Source organism: Bubalus kerabau, chromosome 4 (genome assembly GCF_029407905.1).
Source record: "Bubalus kerabau isolate K-KA32 ecotype Philippines breed swamp buffalo chromosome 4, PCC_UOA_SB_1v2, whole genome shotgun sequence".
Lineage (NCBI taxonomy): Eukaryota > Metazoa > Chordata > Mammalia > Artiodactyla > Bovidae > Bubalus > Bubalus kerabau.
The window spans coordinates 137,099,597-137,121,016 of record NC_073627.1 but is presented as its reverse complement, the minus strand read 5'-3'; the positions used below and the strand labels follow the sequence as shown (position 1 = coordinate 137,121,016).

At 48.6% G+C, this 21,420-nt stretch overlaps 1 pseudogene; it reads left to right on the top strand.

The window, feature by feature from the left end:
- Nucleotides 1–12,921: 12,921 nt before the first annotated feature.
- LOC129650982 (liprin-alpha-1-like) overlaps nucleotides 12,922–21,420 on the top strand; it is a 30,003-nt pseudogene continuing 21,504 nt past the window's right edge.

Here is a 21,420-nt window from a genome sequence, read left to right as displayed (position 1 = left end):
GGCCTCGTGGGTCAGTGCTCTTGGCTCTCTTCCCACCCCTGGACTGTGCCTAGCTGGCTTGGAGTTTCATCCTTGCCTGCCCTGGGCCTAAGCCATGGGGCCCAGTGACCCTGCAGTCTTCCCTGAGGACAGGGAGGGGCTGGAAGGAGTCAGAGCTAAGAGAGGCTCTGACAGCCCTGGGGAGTCCTTGGGCCTATTTGTGAGCTCACCTGTGTCCTTTCTCCCCTCCTCACTTGTTCAGTCGCTACGTCGTGTCCATCTCTTCGTGACTTCATGGACTGCAGCACGCCAGGCTCCTCCATCCCTCCACTAACTCCCATAGTTTGCTCAAATTCATGTCCATTAAGTCGGTGATGCTATCTAACCACCTCATCCTCTGCTGCCTTCTTCTCCTTTTGCCTTCCGTCTTTCCCAGCAACAGGGTCTTTTCCAATGAATTGGCTCTTTTGCATCAGGTGGCCAAAGTATTGCAGCTTCCTTTCTCACACACTGAATCAACCACGTCTGGTCCATGGGGGCCCAAGTACTCAAAAAAAAAAAAAAAAAAAAAAAGGAGCAGCTTGTGGGCCAACATGTTTCCTTGTAACTGAAACCCATCAGCATTTTTCAAGTGCAAACTCAAAGCCAGGGCATTTTTATGTCCACTGGTAATTGCCGAAAAGGCCACACAGGAAACTCCCAGCTGTGTACTGGGGCTGTGTACTGGGGGTGACCGAGGTCCACACCTCCCTGATGTTGAACTTGACTCCAGATTTGGCAGAATTGTTAAGGCCGCAGACACGTGAACCCTACACGGTCAGTTTACTTTCAAGCTGCAGTTCAGGGCTCGCCACGGCGCCCCAGGGCTGGCACGCTGTAGTTTCTCCTCATTCCTCCCCGGAGCTGGTGTGGGCCGTGGCGGTATCTGTTTCCCGTCTTCGTGGATATTGTTTTTTGAAAAGCAAGCGAGCAACTACCTGCTGGAGGATGGGAGCCGCCTCCACACCAGACTCCAGGATGGCTGGTCAGGCGGTGAGGGTACCTGAGCTCCCAGGGAGGCTCAGACCGCGCACAGCCCCTCTGAGGCCACGTGTGTGGGTCCAGACCCAGCCTGGCCACTTCCTGGGGGCTGAGCAGCCTCAGGCAAGTGGCTTCCCCACTTGGGACCTTGGTTTTTCCATCTTACAATGGAGGGGCTTTCATCTGCTGGGGGTGGGAAGGGTTGCCATGGACATGGAACAAGGTAGAGGGGGATGTTTCTTGCAGTTTCCAGCTGAGGCCTAGTGGGCATGAGCTGGTGTCCGAGACAGTTCCCAGACTTGGCTAAGTGTGGTGATAAGCATGGAGTTGGGGGGCAGGGGTCCCTCCTCATAGCCTGGACATTGGGGTGGGGGTTCTCGACTTGGAGGCACCTCAAGTCTAATTTCAACAACTCCGTATGTAAGGATAATGCAGCAACAGATGTTCTCAGGGACTTGTCAGCCTGGATGCAAAGCCGCATCCCCACCCCACCTTCTGTGGGCATCCTGACCTGGCCTGTGGTACAGGGGTCAGATCCCTTTACCGAGGGAAGGCACTGAGGCTCTGAGAGGTGGGGCAAGGAGATCAAGGCCACTGGGCCCGACAGGGGCAGAGCCAGCACTTGAACCTGGGTGCTGGGTCCTCGTGTCAAGACTCTTTTCCCTGAACCGTGAGAACTGGACTACAGAGAGGGCTGAGCACCAAATAATTGATGCTTTTGAGCTCTGTTGTTGGAGAAGACTCTTGAGAGTCCCTTGGACTGCAAGGACATCAAACCAGTCAATCCTAAAGGAAATCAACCCTGAATATTCATTGGAAGGACTGATGCTGAACCTGAAGCTCCAATACTTTGGCCCACTGGTGTGAAGAGCTGACTCATTGGAAGACCTTGATGCTGGGAAAGATCGAGGGCAGGAGGAAAAGGGGGTTTCAGAGGATGAGATGGTTGGATGGCATCACTGAGTCCATGGACATGAGTTTGAGTGAGCTCTGGGAGGTGGTGAAGGACAGGGAAGCCTGGTGTGTTGCAGTCCATGGGGTCTCAAAAGTTGGATGTGACTTAGTGACTGAAAAACAACAAAATGTGGTCTTCAGCCCCCATCTCACTCCTACCCCCAGGCTTAGTGCCTATGCCATGAGCCTCTCCTACATTGAGGTTTCAGGGGCCATTGTCTAGTCCCGAAGCTATTCATATCTCTATTCATAATTCCACCATTACACATTCATTTCTTTGGCCATAACGTTTTTATGTCTCTTGAGTCTTAAGTGCTGAGGCTTTTATACACCCCACCTGGCTTCCTTTGGGCCTCTCTTGGTTTTGTGGAAGCGTACTTGTTATAAACTGGAGAAGGAAATGGCAAAGTTATAAAGTGAATTCTGGACATGTTTTAAGAGTCTTGTCTTTAAAGTTCCTAAGGACGGCTCTTCCCGGTCCCAGGTAGTCGGGCTGAAATCTGTGCCCCTCTGGTTGCGGTTCTGACGTCCTCCCATGTCTCTAGGTCGTTGTGTGCCAGAGTCAGCTCTTTCTGGCTCATGGGGAATTCTGCCAGCTGGGTGTTAACCCTTTGGTACATGAAACAGGCCACGGCAGGAGTATTTACACCACGGAAATTGGCAAATGATGTAGCTACAGATCAGAGTTGGTTTTCCTTCCTGGAGAGCAAGGGGTTGGGCAGGGGGCTGCATACGTTATCAGCATGCCCCTGCTGTGTGGCCACGTGTCTCCTTTTCCTGAAGAGGTCAAGTGTCTTCAAAGGTGTCTGTTGTATTTTCGCTTCTCGTTGTGACACTTCTTTATTTCTGCGCGTTCTGTTTGGTTCTCTTCCAAGTTGGCTGTGTGCTTTTCTTTAATGGTTTCCTGTCCTGTGCAGGACCTTTCTATCTTGAGGTTAATTTCTCTAAATGAGGTGAGCTTAGCTGATTGGTTAGATTTATTATCCATCAAATCCTCTCAGAATCCCAAAGCTGAGGGGTCACTTCTGCTGGTTCTCCTCCAGCTGTCTTTCATCCTGGTGTGCCTGATGCTCTTCCACAATGGCCACCACCCTTCCATAACCCGTGGGGCAGTTCCCAAGCCTGGGAAGAAGGTGTCTTTATCCAGAAAGACTTGGCACTTGCATTCTCCACTCATCTGAGGGTGTTATGAATAGGATCACCTTGAACCAAGGTGACATGCCTGGACCCCCTGGGGTCCTCACCCGCTCCTTCTCCTGCTCAGCACCGGAACCACCTTCCTTGTAATTCCCGTGGCTGGAGGAGGGAGGTGGTTTCTGGGTCACCTGAAAGTGTCGTCTCCTGGGAGTCCAGCTCCATGGGGAGGGAGGGGTCTTCTGTTAGACTCTTCCTCTTGGCAGTTGCCCCTCTGGGTCTTCTCAGGTCTTCAGCAACTTAAAGGCGTGACACTTTTTGTTGTTGTTTTCCATGAGAGGGTGGATCTGAGTAACCTACCCACCAATCATCAAAGCAGAACTGTGAATGAATACATGTCTTTTATTCCTTCAACAAGCCAGGCCTTGAGAGCCAGACCCTATGCCGAAGCTGAGGGGTAAGTCCGCCCTAGCCGGTCCTGCAGCCCCAGCTCCCTCAGAGACCGCGTTCTGGGTCCTGGTTTACTGGAGACAGTCGAGGGTACCATGTCCAGGATGTGTAGAAGGCATGCTTATGCCAGCATCCCATGTGACCGCTCCTCCCGGGGGGTGCAGACATGGTCAGCAGGAACCACGGTGCAGAAATGCCTCCCTGCAGACCCTTGCCCAGGGACTGAGCACTTTGCTGTCGCCTTCGGGAGCTGTCCAGGTGGAGGGCAGGCGTGAGCAAGTCAGGGTCAGCCACCAGTGGCAGTCCCAGCCTGCCCCCTCGTCCATGAGTATTAAAATGAACTCGAGGATGCTGCCAGAGGTTGGGGAAGGACCGCAGGAACATCCTTGGCCAGCACACAGTAGGAGCTCAGCAGGACTGTCCCCCCGGCCCCCTGGATCACTCAGCAAATATCATCAATCAAGGCTCCCATGAGATGACACGTTCAGTGACCCAGAAAGGGCCCCTGTCTTCCAACTCCGGGAACTGGAAGGAGGGTGGTCCTGGCGCCGATCAGGAGAAGGAGGGGGTGAGGCCCACCCCATGCCAGACACTCTCCCTCTTGGGGGGCCCGTCGGTCACCTAAGCAGACAGACCCAGCCTGGAACCAGCATTCCAGCTCACACCCATGTGGGACCCCAGTGCCAACAGGAAGAGCAGGCAGGACCCAGGGCTACCAAGAATGCACCCGGTCATTAGGGACTGACCAGGCATCACGTGCCTTGAACACGTCTGGGGAGAACAGAGGAGCCCTGGCATCAGAGGCCCTCCGAGTGGTGGTATTATCATTGGAGCTGAGGAAGCCGAGGGCACAGGGGGGAAGTTGACCAGGCCCCTGTGGTGGTCAGAAGTCCGACCCAGGCCTCCCACTGGGGCTCCGTGGCTTCCTGGCCCGGCGGTGCTCGGGAGCCGTCCTGTGTGTACCTGCCGTGCACACACGCTCCCCGCAGCTCCTGCTGGACCATGAGCCGGGGACGGGTGTACACACAGGATGCCATGGAGGCTCCCACACCACCCTCGGGCCTGAGACTTGGCACCCATAGTTCCCTGATGGCAGTGACAGGGCCCTCTGTGGTGGGCGGCAGCTGTGGGGTCAGGCTGGGCTGGAGAGGTGTGCTGCCCAGGAGCCCTCTGGGGGCAGCTAGGGACCCCAGGCTCGGCCTCACTGAGGCCAACCTTCCAACAACCTAGGTGGCTGCCCTTCAGCAGAAACGGGTGACCGTGACACACAACACGCCGGCTCAGGCAGCCGTGGGGACGAAGAGGGAGCCTTGGCATCCTCGGCCACCAGGAATCCCCCTCGGGCAAGTTTTTGCTTGTCCTGTGATTCCCTTCTTCCTTCTAAAAGGAAAGTGCTGGGAATGACTGTGGTGAGGTCGCTGTTCCGGTGAGTTGAGCTGGGAGCAGAGGTTGAACCCCATCCAGTCTGCCATGGGCAAGCCTTCCCCCTCCCCTCCCCCACCTCGGACGGCACAGTCCTGGTCACTCTTCTGGGCCTTCTTGGCTCTTTAGGAACTTTAAGGTGTGGGGTTTGTTATTTCTTGTCTTTGTCCAGCATTTGGTGGCGGTCCATTGCAAGGGCCCTGACCCTGTCCCCTCCCCGAGCCTCTTGGCCCTCCCCATGCCCACGCCAAGGCTCGAGGCCCCTGCGGTTCTGTGGCCTCCAGACTCCCCACCCAGACTCCCCACCAGGAGTGTGCATCTCAGTAGGGGCGAGGCTGGCACTGAGTGAATCTTCAGTGAGGTTTTTTCCTTAAAAACCATCCTAAGTGACTTTGGCTCCATTGCTTTTTGCCAGAAACCTACAATGGTCCCAAGAACTTTGTACACTCCAAGGGTGGTGGTGACTGGATGTGGAGCCCAGCACAGACCCAAGTCAGTCCTGCCCTGAGTCCCACGGCCCGGCCACACCATCCCCCTTCCATGGCCTGGCTTTCTTCTGCCAGGACCTTCAGAATGGTGAAAAGGCAAGTGTGGCCTCAAGCTGGGGGGCCCAGCGTGGGCTCCTAGCCCCTGGGGGTCCCCTTGGGACATCTGGTGGACCATAGTCCCCACTGCCATTGGGCAGCTCTGTCTCGGGAAATGTTGTGTTTCTTTGCTTTTTTGTGTGATGCAGCACCCCAGTTACTCTCGGGGCGATTGGGAAGTCTGCTGGTGTTACAGGCTCCTGCTTTAGATGGGGAGCATTATTGCTGCATTGACGCTGCTCACTCCATACTGGGAATCTGTTAAATACAAATGGCAAGGGGAACAAAGAAAAACAGAAAAAGAAAAATGGAGAGTGGCTTGGTTGCTTCAGGTCTCACCTGTGATTAAGAGTGTGTACAGCCTGCACATGAACCCGAGTTCCCACACCTGCCAGCTATAAGGTTCCAGGCCCTGATTTTAGAACCCTAGCTTCACTAAGGAGTCACTGACAGATACAGTTTTTGTGTATTTCAGGTCTACATTGTGATGACTTGATGCCCATAGACATCATGGAATGGTTGCCCAACATATGCATCGCCTCACACAGTTAACTCTGTGTGTTTGTGTATGTTTAAAGTTCTTATAATCCATGGAGAAGGCAATGGCACCCCACTCCAGTACTCTTGCCTGGAAAATCTCATGGACGGAGGAGCCTGGTAGGCTGCAGTCCATGGGATCGCTAAGAGTCCGACAGGACTGATCGACTTCACTTTCACTTTTCACTTTCCTGCATTGGAGATGGAAATGGCAACCCACTCCAGTGTTCTTGCCTGGAGAATCCCAGGGACGGGGGAGCCTGGTGGGCTGCCGTCTATGTGGTCACACAGAGTCGGACACGCCTGACGTGACTTAGCAGCAGTAGCAGTATGCTAGTCTTATAAAACAAGGTGGAGAGTGTTCCTTGTTTACCCTGAGAGTTCCTGTGAGCTTGCTGTTTTTGTCCCTAGATTTTTGGAAGAATTGATTGGCAAAACCAGTTGGTTTCATTGTGGGGAGGCTTTTAATTTCAGATTTATTTTTTTTCATGCAAATAAAATGTTCTGATTTTGTATGTCTTCTTGGGTATATTTAGGTAAAGCATTTCCCCTTTGCTAGGCAGCAGACTCTCCTATTAGTAAGTGAACTGTGGTTCATGATATCTTTCTTATCTGCAAGATGTGTTGTCTCCCCTTTTAAAAATCCTTGATACTGGTGATTTGTGCTTTGTCGCTTTTTCTTAATCAGTCTGTCTAGGGGCTTATCAGTTTTATCAGTCCTTTCAAAGAGCCAACTTTTGGCTTTGTTTTTTAAAAAATTTCATATTTGCTTTATGTTTCCTTATTTTCTACTCCTTTTTCTTCCATCTGCCTTGTGTTTCGTTGGCTATGCTTTTTTTTCTGGTTTCTTGAGGGAGAGGCTCAATTGATTTTAGCCTTCCTTCTTTTCCAGTATATGTGTTTAAGGCTTTAAGTTACCATCTAAACACAGTTCGCTGGGTCCCACAAGCTTGAATAAGCCAAATTTTCATTATCTTTTATGTAAAAGTATTTTCTAATTTACATTGTGTTTTTAAAGATTATTCATGAAATTCTACAAGAAGTATGTCATTTATGTTCCCAATGTTTGGGGAGGTTTTTCTAGTGACCCTTTTTTGATCTCTATGAATTCCATGAAGAGCCCCATCTTAGTCTTTTGGGGCTACGGTTATAAATACCATAGACTAGCTGATAAACAGAAAGTTGTTTCTTATAGTCCTGGAGGCTGCAGAGTCCCAAGATCACCAGCAGGTGCCACGTCTGGTGAGGCCTGTTTCCTGGTTCCTAGACTGCCTGCTGCTTCTCCCTGTCCTTGCAGCACGGGAGCCCATTCCCTCCTGACCTGACCCCTCCCAGAGTCCCTGCCTCCTAGGATCATCACCACGTGCAGGGTGAAATTTGAGGGCACATAAACCATCAGCCCATTGCAATCCGTAAGTATACCCTGCATTCGTTCAGTGCTTTGAAATAATTCGAGCTTTCCTAAGGACCCAATACATATTCATTTTGTTATATGTCCTTGGGCTCTTGAAAATAATATGTATCAGTAGGAATGCAGTGTTACGTGCCTATCAGTTAGATCAGGTTTCTCAATCGTAATTCAGATTTCAGTAGCCATGTTGAATAAAGCAGAAGTAGGCGAAATTACCTGTAATATATTTTATTTTTACACTCTCAACATATGATTATTTCACTGTGTAATCAACATAATAAAACCTAATGAAATATTTTACATTCATTTTTTCATGCTAAGCCTTTCAAATCCAGTGTGTGTTTCATGCTTGCAGCACATCTCATTGTCGAGCCAGTCGCATTTCAGGTACTTCGTGGCTGCAGGTGACTACGTACCAGGGAGCCCAGCTGCATGGGATATGTGCCTTTAATGTCTCCCACTGCAATTATGAACTTGGCTGTCACTCCTTTTCTATTTCTGTCAGTTTTTATGTATTGATATTTTGAGGTTATGTTATTAGGTACATTCAAATTTAGAATCCTCATCTTCTTGGTAGACTGAACTTGTATTAGTATGAGATGCTCCTCTCTATCACTAGTAATGCCTCTTACTTTAGACACTATTTGACGGTGATATTGCCACGTCAGTTTTCTGTCCTTGTTGGCCTGGGTATCTTTTACTTTCACCTGTCTGTGGTCTTCCATCTTAACATGTACCTGTGTGAATAGTGTATAGTTTTCATTTTCCTCAGTTTGACACTTTTTATCCTTTAATGAGAATATTTGCTCTATTTATAGTGTTGATATTTCAGTCTGTAGATGCCATGTGACTGTGTGTCTTCTGTTCGCCCCACCTAGTCTGTGCTCCTTTCTCTTGCCGTCCTTTAGAAGTGTGAGGTGTTTCTCTGGTTCTGTGCTCCTCTGTCAGGTTGTTGGGGGCACATTCGCACACACAGCGCGTGTTTTACATTGAAGTCTAACTTAGCACTTTTACTGCCTCCCTGACACGACTGTTTCCTCCTTGTCACTGCTATCCTTTAAAATTTTAGATATATTTTTGGCGTTATCATCATTGTAGAGTTAATATTTACCCTCACAGTTCCCTCATTGTTGGTCTTTCCTTGTTTTTTATATTTCAGTCAGAGACTACTTTTCTTTCTCCCAAAGCACTGCCTTGATATTTTTTTAGTTCATGCCTGTGGGTGATGAGTTGTCTCATTTCCATTTGCCCTAAAAGTCTTCATTTTGCTTTCACTTTCGAAGAGTGTTTTTGTTGAGTATAGAATTCCAGGTTGGTGGTTATTTCTTATTCAGCATTTTACAGATGCCAGTCCATTATCTTCTGACTTCCTTTGACTTGAAAAGTCAGCTTTCAGTGTTGCTGTGCCATTAAAAGCCACTCCTTTTTTCCTCTGAGCGCTTGAACATTTTCTTCTTCCCTTAGACACCCACAGAGCTGCTGAAACCAATGTGTAGTTTTCATTTTTGAGTCAATGCTCTGATTCTTGAACCAACTCTTGCCACTGTCCCTGTCAGTCAGTTCAGTCGCTCGGTGTCTGACCCACTGCAACCCCACAGACTGCAGCACACCAGGCTTCTCTGTCCATCACCAATACCTGGAGGTTGCTCAAACTCATATCCATCGAGTTGGTGATGCCATCCAACCATCTCATCCTCTGTCGTCCCCTTCTCCTCCTGCCTTCGGTCTTCCCCAACATCAGGATCTTTTCCAATGAGTCGGTTCTTCGCGTCAGGTGGCCAAAGTATTGGAGCTTCATCATCAGTCTTTCCAATGAATATTCAGGACTGATTTGTTTTAGAATTGGCTGGTTGGATCTCCTTGCAGTCCACGGGGCTCTCAAGAGTTTTCTCCAACACCACAGTTCAGAAGCATCGATTCTTTGGCCTTCAGCCTTCTTCATGGGCCAACTCTCACATCCATACATGACTACTGGAAAAACCATAGGTTTGACTAAATGAACCTTTGTCAGCAAAGTAATGTCTCTGCTTTCTAATATGCTGTCTAGGTTTGTGATAGCTTTCCTTCCAAGGAGCAAGCGTCTTTTCATTTCACCATCTGCAGTAATTTTGGAGCCCAAGAAAATAAAGACTGTCACTGTTTCCATTGTTTCCCCATTTATTTGCCATGAAGTGATGGATCTAGGAGAAAACAATGGCACCCCACTCCAGTACTCTTGCCTGGAAAATCCCATGGATGGAGGAGCCTGGTGGGCTACAGTCCATGGGGTCGCTAAGAGTCGGACACGACTGAACGACTTCACTCTCACTTTTCACTTTCATGCACTGGAGGAGGAAATGGCAACCCACTCCAGTGTTCTTGCCTGGAGAATCCCAGAGATGGGGGAGCCTGGTGGGCTGCCGTCTATGGGTCGCACAGAGTAGGACAGGACTGAAGCGACTTGCAGCAGCAGCAGCAGATGGGGCTGGATGCCTGATCTTCATTTTTTGAGTGTTGAGTTTTATGCCAGCTTTTTCACTCTCCTCTTTCACTTTCATTAAGAGGCTCTTTAGTTTCAGCCCCTGGAGGCATTTCTTATTCCCCTTTCTGTCTTTTCTCTACCATGAGGGGCCACATTTTAACAATGTGGTTTAACAACAGGCTCCTTCGCTATATTCTATACTTTTTTCCCTCATATATATATATATATATTTTAACCTATCTGTTCTTCAGTTCACTGATCCTCTCTTCAGCTACGTCCAATTTGATGTTAAGCCCAGAGACTGGGTTCTTAAATTCAGTCACTATTATTTGAAAGTTCTAGAATCGGGTTTGATTCTCAGAAATTTTTCCTTTTGTCAAGTATATTTTTGAACTGGTGAAGTTTGCATCTGATACCTCTAGCATACCTCTGATATGCTGATACACATCTGATACCTCTGGATCGGTTTCAGTTCTTTTTCTCTTGGTCCTGTTTGTTGTTACACCCTTTTTGCTTGTTTTGGTTGCATGTTGGACATTATCTATGGAAAACCCTAGAGTTTCTGGTGATGCTGTCTTCCCCAGAGGTTCCTCTGAGGCAGACCTCTAGTGGGGACAGAGACGTCTGTTCACTCAGGGCCTGAGTGACTTGAGGCTGGGGTGTCCTTGTAAGCTGAGTCTCAGCAGCCTTCACCCACCTTCCCCCCGACCGCAGGGAGGAGCCCTCCAGCATGTCCATCTGGAAGCCTGGGATGCCTCCCATGGCCTCTTCTCGGCCAGTCCTGAGGCCCACCATCTGTCTCCCGAGCATCACGAGGTGATTGATACTCAGTGCTCAGCCGGTTTGGGCAGAGTGTTGGGTACGTTTTCTGTGCCTCCCTTTTCTTGGGGAGCTTAGTCTCTAACATCCGGACTGACTTGTCAGGCCTGAGCTCGAATTTTTGTCTTCCCAGCCCAAGGAACCATCCAGAGCTGTGTTAGCCAGTACCCTCTGCTTGACTTTTCCCCTGCCTTTTCTTCCAAGAGTCAGCTTTGTTCAGATGCCGCGAGGGAAGGAGTGGCCCTCTCAGTGTCCAGCTCCCTCACTGGGCTTTTGTTTGAAATCTTGGATTGTGGCTGCCTAAGGACCTCTTTTTAAAGTGTATTTAGCTTCTCTAGCTCTTGGTAGGCTGACCCACAAGCTGCCTGTGTCTATAACTGGAAGTGGGGAAGCCCTGGGTGTCTTCTCTCATCTGAAGCCACATGTAAAATGCACAGTAATTATATTGATCATCTTTGATACCGGGGAAAACAAGAACCAGAGGTCCATGCTTAGTACCCACGGTTGTGTTTTTGATCAGAATCCCCAGCTTCCCTGGGCTGTGTCAGTGCCACTTCAACTTGGGAAGAAGGTGGAGCAAGCGGCCCATGCGGCCTGGGGACAGAGGAGCCGGTCTGCCCTCTTCCCCTGCCCCTGACGGCCCAGGGCAGGCCTTGTGATGACGGGCTGCTTGTGGTCCAGGAGAAGGCTGAGGAGGCAAGGGTTGCATGAACTGTATTCTGTGACGTGGTCACATGCGTGTTTCCTTTTTCAGTTTGAAAAAATGACTGCTTTTAGTCTTCCCTCCAGTTTGAATTTAAGGTTGAAAATGAAGATTTTATTCTTAAAGTTGAGCACAGTGATTTTACAGTCTTTTTGAAAGCAACAGTTGAGGTTTTAAAAAGACATCTCCGAGAACTCCAGCCACAGATAAAGCGAAAAAAAAGAGAATGTGTTCAGCGTGAACTGCGGGCGGGACCCCAAACTGTACTCTGTCCCTCCCAGAGTCTGTAATTGCTGAGATGGGTGGATAGAGGGTCCCAAGCACCCTGGGGACCGAGGTCCTCAACTGAGAGCTGAGGTCCCAGCTGAGCCAGGAGCAGTGTGGCCTGTGCCCTGGTGAGTGGAGAGCCGCGAGGCTGGGAGTGGGGCCAGGAGAGGGGGTGGGAGACTCGGGCGCGGAGGTAGGGGCAGCACCTGGCTGGGTCTGGGAGGCGCGGGCTGTCACGGCTCGAGGCAGGGACACCCCTGAACCTCCACCGTGCAGCCACCACAGGGCAGAGTTGTCTGGCATCCCAGGGTCGAAGTTAAGAGGGCGAGTTCACAGCAGATTGACGGAACTCCTGTATCCACTGTGGGTTCATTTTAAGTGCCTGGAGCGAGGTTGGTCAAGCCCTTGCTGAGCTCGAGTGAGGGAGTCAGTCAGGGAGGACCGAGCTCAGGGTGAGAGTGAGGGGCAGCTAGCGCGGTGAGTCCTCCTCACCTGAGTGGGTTCTGGGGGCACCCTTGAGTTCAGGGGTGCCCTTTCAGTAGCCTCACTGGAGACTTGTTTGGGGGGTGAAGGAGGCAGAAGCCCACTTAGAAGACATGCTCATTCCTAGTGCTGGTGGTTTCTGAAGCAGTTTATACTATTTGGTTCGACTGTGAACCAGTATCCTTGCAGGGTTATGTTTGACGGTGGGCCTGAGCTGTGGGCATGGCTTTCCTTCTCCCACACACCACACTCCCCTGACGTCTTTTTGGCAGCCCCTCCCCCCTCTGTGCACCCCTGATGATGGGCCTGAGCCCAGCCCCCCTGTTGCCATGGAGCCCCTTGTGACTGAGTGGGTTTCAGGTTCTGGGCTCCTGGGAGACATGCTGGAGGCAGAGCCTTCATGCCATTTCTTCTAGAGACAGCAGTGCTGATGGTCATAGTGTGAGAGCAGTGTGTGTGAGAGTGGTGTCTGAGAGCGGGGTGTGTGAGAGTGGTGTGTGAGAGCGGTGTGTGAGAGCGGTGTGTGTGAGAGTGGTGTGTGAGAGTGGTGTCTGAGAGTGGTGAGTGTGAGAGCAGTGGTTGTAGTGTGAATAGCGGTGGCCGTAGTGTGAGATCGGTGGTGATAGCTCCGGTGCTGAGCTATCTAACCGTGAAACAGCAGTTGCCCCCGAGTGGGGGACTGCCCCCATACGCGAGGATGGGTCGCAGAAGGGCCCGCCTATGGGCACTTTTCCAGCGCTGCAACCCCAAGGCAAAAGCCAAGACAAGGAAGACCTCGGCCTCGGCCCAAGTTCTGGAAGCGGAGCGGACTGACGTGAGAACAGCTGGGGGCTGGGCCCGTGGGATTGTCCCTTACCCAGTGAAGCATTGGGGCTGTGTTTCATTTTGTTAGCATGGTTGTGGGCCCTGCCGGGGGTCCCTGCCAGCCAGGGCGTTTTGGTCTTCTGGGCAAGATCGACCCCAGCAGGTTGACCTTGTAAGTGGTTGTGCAGGTGCTGCATGGAGGATGGCCGGGGGCCCCACCTTCTGAAGGGAAACGCTGGCTGGAGGAGTCACTGGGGCACGTGGATTGAGCTATAGAGTCAGTCCTTGAAGCAGAAAGGCTAAGCCCCTTATCGTCTCCCATCTTACAAAGCACAGAACAGTGTGTCCAGTATTTTAATGATGGCTACCTACTGCTTACATGTATAACATACACCCTCATAGTTCACATGTCTACTACATGCCTCTTACAAGTGTTGGGCAGTGTTCTAGGTGCTGAATGCTCAGTGTGTAGTAGAGGATATGCAGCCCAGGATTTTTTTATGTGTGTGAAGAAAAATAGAAGAATGAAAGATGCCGTGTGGTTCAGTTTGAGCAAGTTCACCACATAGATGGCACCGTGTGCACGAAAATTGTGATAAAATACATAAAACATGAATTTAACCCTTTAACCAGTTTATTGAATGACTGTGTGACTTCAGTGGGGTCAGGCTAACAGATGGCTGTGGGGTGCCATCAGCCTTTTTCCCAGAGGAACACTCCAAAGCCTGGTGGCCTTGTAGATCTTCCCTTTCTTCTGCCCTGTCCCCAGTGGTTCTAGGTCACTGGTCTGTGTGTCGTTTAAGAACCTCTTTGTCCAGTTTGTTGTTAGGTTTATGTTTAGGAAAGTTTCTCAGACTTCCCTGGGTCTTGAGAAGGCAGGCTTGGATTCCAGGTTCTCCCCTGCCGCGTGCCTGCCAGATCGAGGTGGAGGCTAAAGGCTGGTCTGAGTTGTGGTGGTCTGTGTGGTCTTGGGGTCAGCGGACCCCTCTTCTCTGGAGGGGCAGGGAGACCCTCTGTGTGGAGGCTGGAGAGACTTGACAGGGTCAGTCTTCAGTCTCGCTCTCTTTTTAATTTGTGTTTGCATTTAGTTACTTACTCATTTAACTGTTTTCTAGGAGTTGGCATCACCTACGGAAGAAGTCAGTGCATGCCAAGAGCAGCTTCTAGCAAGAGGAAAAGAGATTGCCGAGATGAGAGCTGAAAGGAACAACACCAGGGTCAGTAGGGGGATTCTCACGTGTGGACTGTTGCCCCACGGGGGTCACCACTGGGTTCCGTGTTGCTGTCTTTAAACTCTGTCTGGTTTTCAAGTCATTTTTCACATCTTCCCACTGAGCAGACCGGGGTGGATCAGATCGGGGTTCTCATACTTTGCTTCAAATTGATGATGAGAGCTAATATAATTTTAGTACATTTGAGGGGGGAGTTCTCTTAACTTACATTTTTGTCCATGCTACAGTGTGTGTGAGGTCTTAGTTCCCCGACCAGGGATTAAAACTCAGGACCCCTGCAGAAGTGAGGAGTCTTAACTACTAGGCCACTGGGGAAGTCCACTCTAACTTTCGACTGAACTGGCGGGATTGCGACTTGCCTTAGCATGGTTTCGGTGTTAGCATGAGGCTGAGAGGAGTTATCGGCCCTGAATTCAAGTATGAGGTTGAAGGTGTTCCTTTGGCCCCGCCCTGCAGCTGCTGCTGGAGCACCTGGAATGCCTGGTTTCACGCTATGTGCCGTCCCTCCGGATGAAGATGGGCAAGCAGAAGGCGCAGTCCCCGGCCGGCATGAGAAGCAAGGTGGAGGTGCTCACGGCCCTGAAATCACTGTTTGAGTACCACAAGGCCCTGGACGAGAAGGTACCCGCCACCCGGCCGTCCTGGATTTGGACACTTGCTGCCTTGTTAGGTGGATGATGCATGTATTTATGTAACTGGTTGACTTTTGAGCTTCTTGAATTCTTGTAAATACATTTTTTCTGTAAGAAGTCAGAATGTTATATGGTTAAAAAGTGTTGCCTGTGTACATGCTCAGTCATGTCCAAGTCTTTGCGACCCTGTGGACTGTAGCCCACCAGGCTCCTCTCTCCCTGGGACTTCCCAGGCAAGAATACTGGAGTGGGTGGCCATCTTCTACTCCAGGGGATCTTCCCGACCCAAGGATAGAACCTGCCCTCTTGCATTGGCAGGCGGATTCTTTACCACTGATCCACCTGGGAAGCCCCAGGTAAAAAGTATTAGTTGGCATAAATGTCTCAAGATTTATTGTATTCTGTATATCAATTTGCAATTAAAAACTAGGTAATAGGATTATTTTAGGAACTTTTTTTTCCCTCTCTAACTTAGAATTTAAAGCTGTTAATAAGCAGATTTTCTTGACGTTAAGATCAATGAGATGTATTAAATGTCTTCTGTTACAGTAGCCGTGTTAAATTAGGGTGAGTGTACACTAAGACATGCACTAACATATATACACACTTCAACACACAGTGACTCGGCCCCTTTTATTTCAGTTGAGAGCGATTACGAGGAGCACTTGAAAGGTGTAGTTTGTTAGAAGAAGAATTAGGTGCCACACATAAAGAGATAAGTTTGATCAGTCATCGTGTAATTTCCGTGAAGGGTTTGTCATTTGTATCCTTTCATTTAAAAGAAGTATGAAGGCTGTAGTGGACATCAGATGTTATTTATCTTTCTGATTGAGGACCCTCCCACTTGGGTTATTTTAATGACTAGTAACCTAGACTTGTGGCTCAGAGCTGCAGGATCTCTTAAGTACCCCTTTGTCCAGTAGAAGACAAAATTCTGACTCTAATCACCTGGTTCTCTTTGGGATGGATAGCATCACCATGTATTTTCTTTTTATGCTGTATTTCAGTTTTGAGTTGAGTTTTTCCAAATGGAGTTTTGCTGTCTTGACTTATTTCTTTATTCTGATTCAAACTTTTGGTTTTAGCTGATGATTCTTAAAGAGAAGAAAAACCCGGAAAAGATACTGATGGACGGGGTGCTTGATGTAAATCCCAAGCAAGAAAACATGCCAAGCGCCGATGGAAAGGCAAGTCCCCGGTCCCACTCGATCTGGTTCTCGTCTTACCATCCAGTCTGTGCAGGGCTGTTGGGACCTCTCACCAAAGCACCATGTAGTTCTGTGAGACTGTGGCAGTCGTGTGAGCTCCAGAGCACAGAAGGCAGTTTTGACCTCACCGGTTGCCCGGAAGTGCTGTGTTCCCTGCCTCCCAAAACAAGGCTGTCTAAGGCTTCCTTTCCCCCTTAGAGAACCCGCGACGGCTCTCTGGCTCGGGTGATCCAGCTCCAGGAAATCATAAACAACCAATTGCGGGAGAGCCAGATGAAGGAGCTCCTGAGCCAGATGAAGGAGCTTCTGGCAGCCCTCTCTGCCCAGGTGACAGAGATGGAGGAGGACCTGGACACGGCCAGGAAGGACCTCCTCAAGTCCGAGGAAGTAAACGTGAAACTAGAGCGGGACCTGCGCGAAGTGAGTGACGGTGGACGTGTCTGTTGTCCTGAGGTGGAATGTGGGTCCCTTGTTCTCCCGGTGGTCTCAGCCTGGGGATGGCTGCGTGAGCAAGAGCAGAGCTCTGGCGAGACCGCAACTGGCTGCCTCCCCACCTCTGCGTCGAGGTCTCGGGGTAGAAGAGGCCTGGTCCAGGCGGTCCGTTGGCAGTGGACCAACATAAGGGTAGCCCTAGCGCTGTGCTGCACCCTGGGTGTGGGCTGCTCATTTCTACAAGTTCTAGGGGGCCTAGTGTGTTCCTTTTTAAAAAGTTCATTCATCCATTCATTCATTGATTTGAGTATAGTTGCTTTACACTGCTGTGTCAATTTCTGCTGTACAGCAAAGTGAATCAATCATAAATATACACATATATATACACACACACACACATCTCCTTTTTTAGATTTCCTACCCATTAACTTCACCACAGAGCACTGAGTAGAGTTCCCTGTGCTGTACAGTAGGTCCTTACTCATTGTTGACTTTATGCATAGTATCAGTAGTGTATATGTGTCAACCCCAGTCTCCCAGTTCATCCCCCTACCTGCCTGTTGAATGTATTCCCGATGATGCTGAAATTTCCTTCTGATTCACTCAGGCGAGCCTGGTGACGTCTGTGGAGCCCGTTCTCTCGGAGAGATGGGAGCATGCTGTGTGGGCTCTGCTGAGGCAGCTTGCCTGGCCATCTTCTCTAGTTTCTGAGGTTCCGCTCCTTGAAGGGATGTGTGACAGTGATACGGCGGTCAGACAAGACGAGTGGCATTTGCTCACCCTCAGATCCTCAGGCCTGTGCTGTGTAACCATGTAGAATCATGATGCTTCTGGTGGTCATGTCTGCGGGTATCATGATTTATGAGAAACTACCTAACAGTCATTGTGAAAACAGAAGAGTGCTGGGGGCTCAGGCCTCCTCCTCAGCTTTCCTTTGTACACAGGCAGACAGCCCACCCTGCCCCACCCCTCCACCGTGAGACCGTCTCAGAGAGAACCCCTCCAACATGTTTTCCAGCAGGTGGACTTGTTTAGTAGCTTGGTGTGAGTAATTCTGTGTGAGAACTCAAAACAGAAATATTTGCACATCTTTGTATAACCTGTTCACATTACTCTTTGGCAATAGGAGGAGATTAGGTGGCAGAGTTGAATATGTAGAGAATTCTGGAAAAAGCGTTTGTAGAACCTTTCACTTTTAATGTCAGGACTACATTGGTTACTTAGTGACTACGGAGGGACCTGAAATGGAGTTTGAGCTGGCGGACAGGAGCTGCACCGGCAGCAAGTTCTGGTCCTGGTGTGAGCGTTTCACACATGTGGTGTAACTCTGCTTTAGAAGAACTAGGCTTGAGAAGGCTGCTTCCAGTTGTGTTACACTTTGACTTGTGTTTCCACTCATTGATATTCTTACTTTAATTTTGAGGAAATTGCATGAGATTTTTCCAACTTTACCTGAGGAAATGAACCTCAGAGCTCCCTGTTGGATCTGTTGAAGGTCCCTCCCTGTTCTGGGTCAAGCACGCCTGTATGGTGTAGGAGACAGAGGTCCTCGTTTCATGCCAGATCCCTTCCCTCCTGGAATTCTTGCAATGACAGGGTAGTTTAGTGTACTTTTTGTTTGCTGTTTGGGTTTATTATGTAGAAAAGAAGCTTGGTAAATCGAGTGGCCAGACAGACATTAAGACAGATGGGTGCCATTGTGGCAAATGTGACATTTGAGGTACGCGCGATTTTGCTCACGTCTAAGAAAACTGCCATGTCTAGGAGTTTACTTTTGAGGATGCTAATTTTGTGTTTGATTTGAAACTTAGGATTTAGTCCAGCTTTTTTACTCTTAAGTGTGCTGGAGTATTCCATGATAATGACTTACTTTTCTCCTCTGTAATGCCCGGTGTAGGCCATGGCCCAGAAGGAGGACATGGAGAAGAGAATCACTACACTTGAGAAACGCTACCTTGCCGCACAGCGCAAAGCCTCCTCTGTGCATGACCTTGATGATAAACCTGAAAATGAAATCACAAATAAGGATTCTCTGCATCGACAGGTAATGGCCTTTACTGACCTGTGTCTGACTTTTATAGTAGTGAATACTGAGGAAGGAAGGTAAAGACCTTTTCATGTGACTCCCATGTTGGAAATCAAGTCCCAGTGTAAAGTTCTTATGACCTGAAAATACTGTGCTCGAAAGTGTGGATGTACATCATGATAAATCAACTGTACTGAAAAGAAATACAATGTTTAAAAACTGAGGGTGACTGCAACTTACAGGTTTGAATGGTTTGGGATTTGGTTTAACCATTTTGTGGAATTCCACTCCTGACTCTTTTGTTTTACTTGACTTGAATCTGTTGGCTTGTTAGCATTTTTCCTGAAAGAGCAGAGAGCAGCAGGGAACTTCAGGGCAGCTGGCTGCCTGTTGGGAACTGGGGTCTCTGTGACAAAAGGCAGGGTTAGAGCTCCAGTCTGATTAGGGTGTGTACTTCCTATGGTTTGGTGAGCTTTACTCGCTCCTGTTCCCGTGTGGTCTCAGATAATCAGGACTTACCCAGGAAAACCAAATCTGGCTTCTCCAAAACAAAGTGAGTCAGTCTGGTGTGTGTGACAAAGTGTATCATTGGTCCCACCACAAAAATAAAATCCTAGAAAGCCATTGAAATTTATGATGCGAAATGCTAATTAAGAGCATTACGATATACAAAATAATGGCTGTAAAAGGCAGATAAGAAAATACTATGTACCATATGCTGTTGTTTTCTGAGGGTTTTAAAGCATATCATATTGTTTATGTGTGTACATAGAGTAATACCCACACAGAAAGCATAAGAAAACTGCTTAGAAGCAAATGCTAACCTCTCAGGAACCCGAGCGTATAGATAACTTAATTTTTTTTCTTTTTCAAACAAGAATCTAAATGTTCTACATTGAAAGTTTTTCAGAGTAAGAAGATCTGTTAAAAGAATAATCGTGCATTTACAAATATTAGTTGACTGGCATTTCACCAGGCACACTCTGATCAGGTCTGTATTTCAGAGAAGATGAAAGCCGTGTTGTGGCTTACAAGCCCGTGGCCATCTGCGGTCGGTAGGGTTCCCTTCAAATGATGATTCTGGTGATGTTTTAAGAAGGGTCAGTACTGAACCCTTATTCCCTTAACTTGTCAATAAGAATGAATATGCTTGTACAGAAAACTGATCTTCTTTAATATATAAGAACTTTTTTTTTTTAAAGACTTCTTTGTGGACGTTTCAGATCAGATCAGATCAGATCAGTGCTCAGTCGTGTCCAACTCTTTGCGACCCCATGAATCGCAGCATGCCAGGCCTCCCTGTCCATCACCAACTCCCAGAGTTCACTCAGACTCATGTCCATCGAGTCAGTGATGCCATCCAGCCATCTCATCCTCTGTCGTCCCCTTCTCCTCTTGCCCCCAGTCCCTCCCAGCATCAGAGTCTTTTCCAATGAGTCAGCTCTCCGCGTGAGGTGGCCAAAGTACTGGAATTTCAGCTTTAGCATCATTCCTTCCAAAGAAGTCCCAGGGCTAATCTCCTTTAGAATGGACTGGTTGGATCTCCTTGCAGTCCAAGGGACTCTCAAGAGTCTTCTCCAACACCACAGTTCAAAAGCATCAATTCTTTGGCGCTCAGCTTTCTTCACAGTCCAAGTCACATCCATACATGACCACAGGAAAAACCATAGCCTTGACTAGACGGACCTTTGTTGGCAAAGTAATGTCTCTGCTTTTGAATATGCTATCTAGGTTGGTCATAACTTTCCTTCCAAGGAGTAAGCGTCTTTTAATTTCATGGCTGCAGTCACCATCTGCAGTGATTTTGGAGCCCAGAAAAATAAAGTCTGACACTGTTTCCACTGTTTCCCCATCTATCTGCCATGAAGTGATGGGACCAGATGCCATGATCTTCATTTTCTGAATGTTGAGCTTTAAGCCAACTTTTTCACTCTCCACTTTCACCTTCATCAAGAGGCTTTTGAGTTCCTCTTCACTTTCTGCCATAAGGGTGGTGTCATCTGCATATCTGAGGTTATTGATATTTCTCCCGGCAATCTTGATTCCAGCTTGTGTTTCTTCCAGTCCAGCGTTTCTCATGATGTACTCTGCATATAAGTTAAATAAACAGGGTGACAGTATACAGCCTTGATGTACTCCTTTTCCTATTTGGAACCAGTCTGTTGTTCCATGTCCAGTTCTAACTGTTGCTTCCTGACCTGCATACAAATTTCTGAAGAGGCAGATCAGGTGGTCTGGTATTCCCATCTCTTTCAGAATTTTCCACAGTTTATTGTGATCCACACAGTCAAAGCCTTTGGCATAGTTAAAAGAGCAGAAATAGATGTTTTTCTGGAACTCTCTTGCTTTTCCCATGATCCATCGGATGTTGACAATTTGATCTCTGGTTCCTCTGCCTTTTCTAAAACCAGCTTGAACATCAGGAAGTTCACGGTTCACATATTGCTGAAGCCTGGCTTAGGGAATTTTAAGCATTACTTTACTAGCATGTGAGATGAGTGCAATTGTGCGGTAGTTTGAGCTTTCTTTGGCATTGCCTTTCTTTGGGATTGGAATGAAAACTGACCTTTTCCAGTTCTGTGGCCACTGCTGAGTTTTCCAAATTTGCTGGCATATTGAGTGCAGCACTTTCACAGCATCATCTTTCAGGATTTGGAATAGCTCAACTGGAATTCCAGCACCTCCACTAGCTTTGTTCGTAGTGATGCTTTCTCAGGCCCACTTGACTTCACATTCCAGGATGTCTAGCTCTAGGTCAGTGATCACACCATCGTGATTATCTGGGTCATGAAGATCGTTTTTGTACAGTTCTGTGTATTCTTGTCATCTCTTCTTAATATCTTCTGCTTCTGTTAGGTCCAT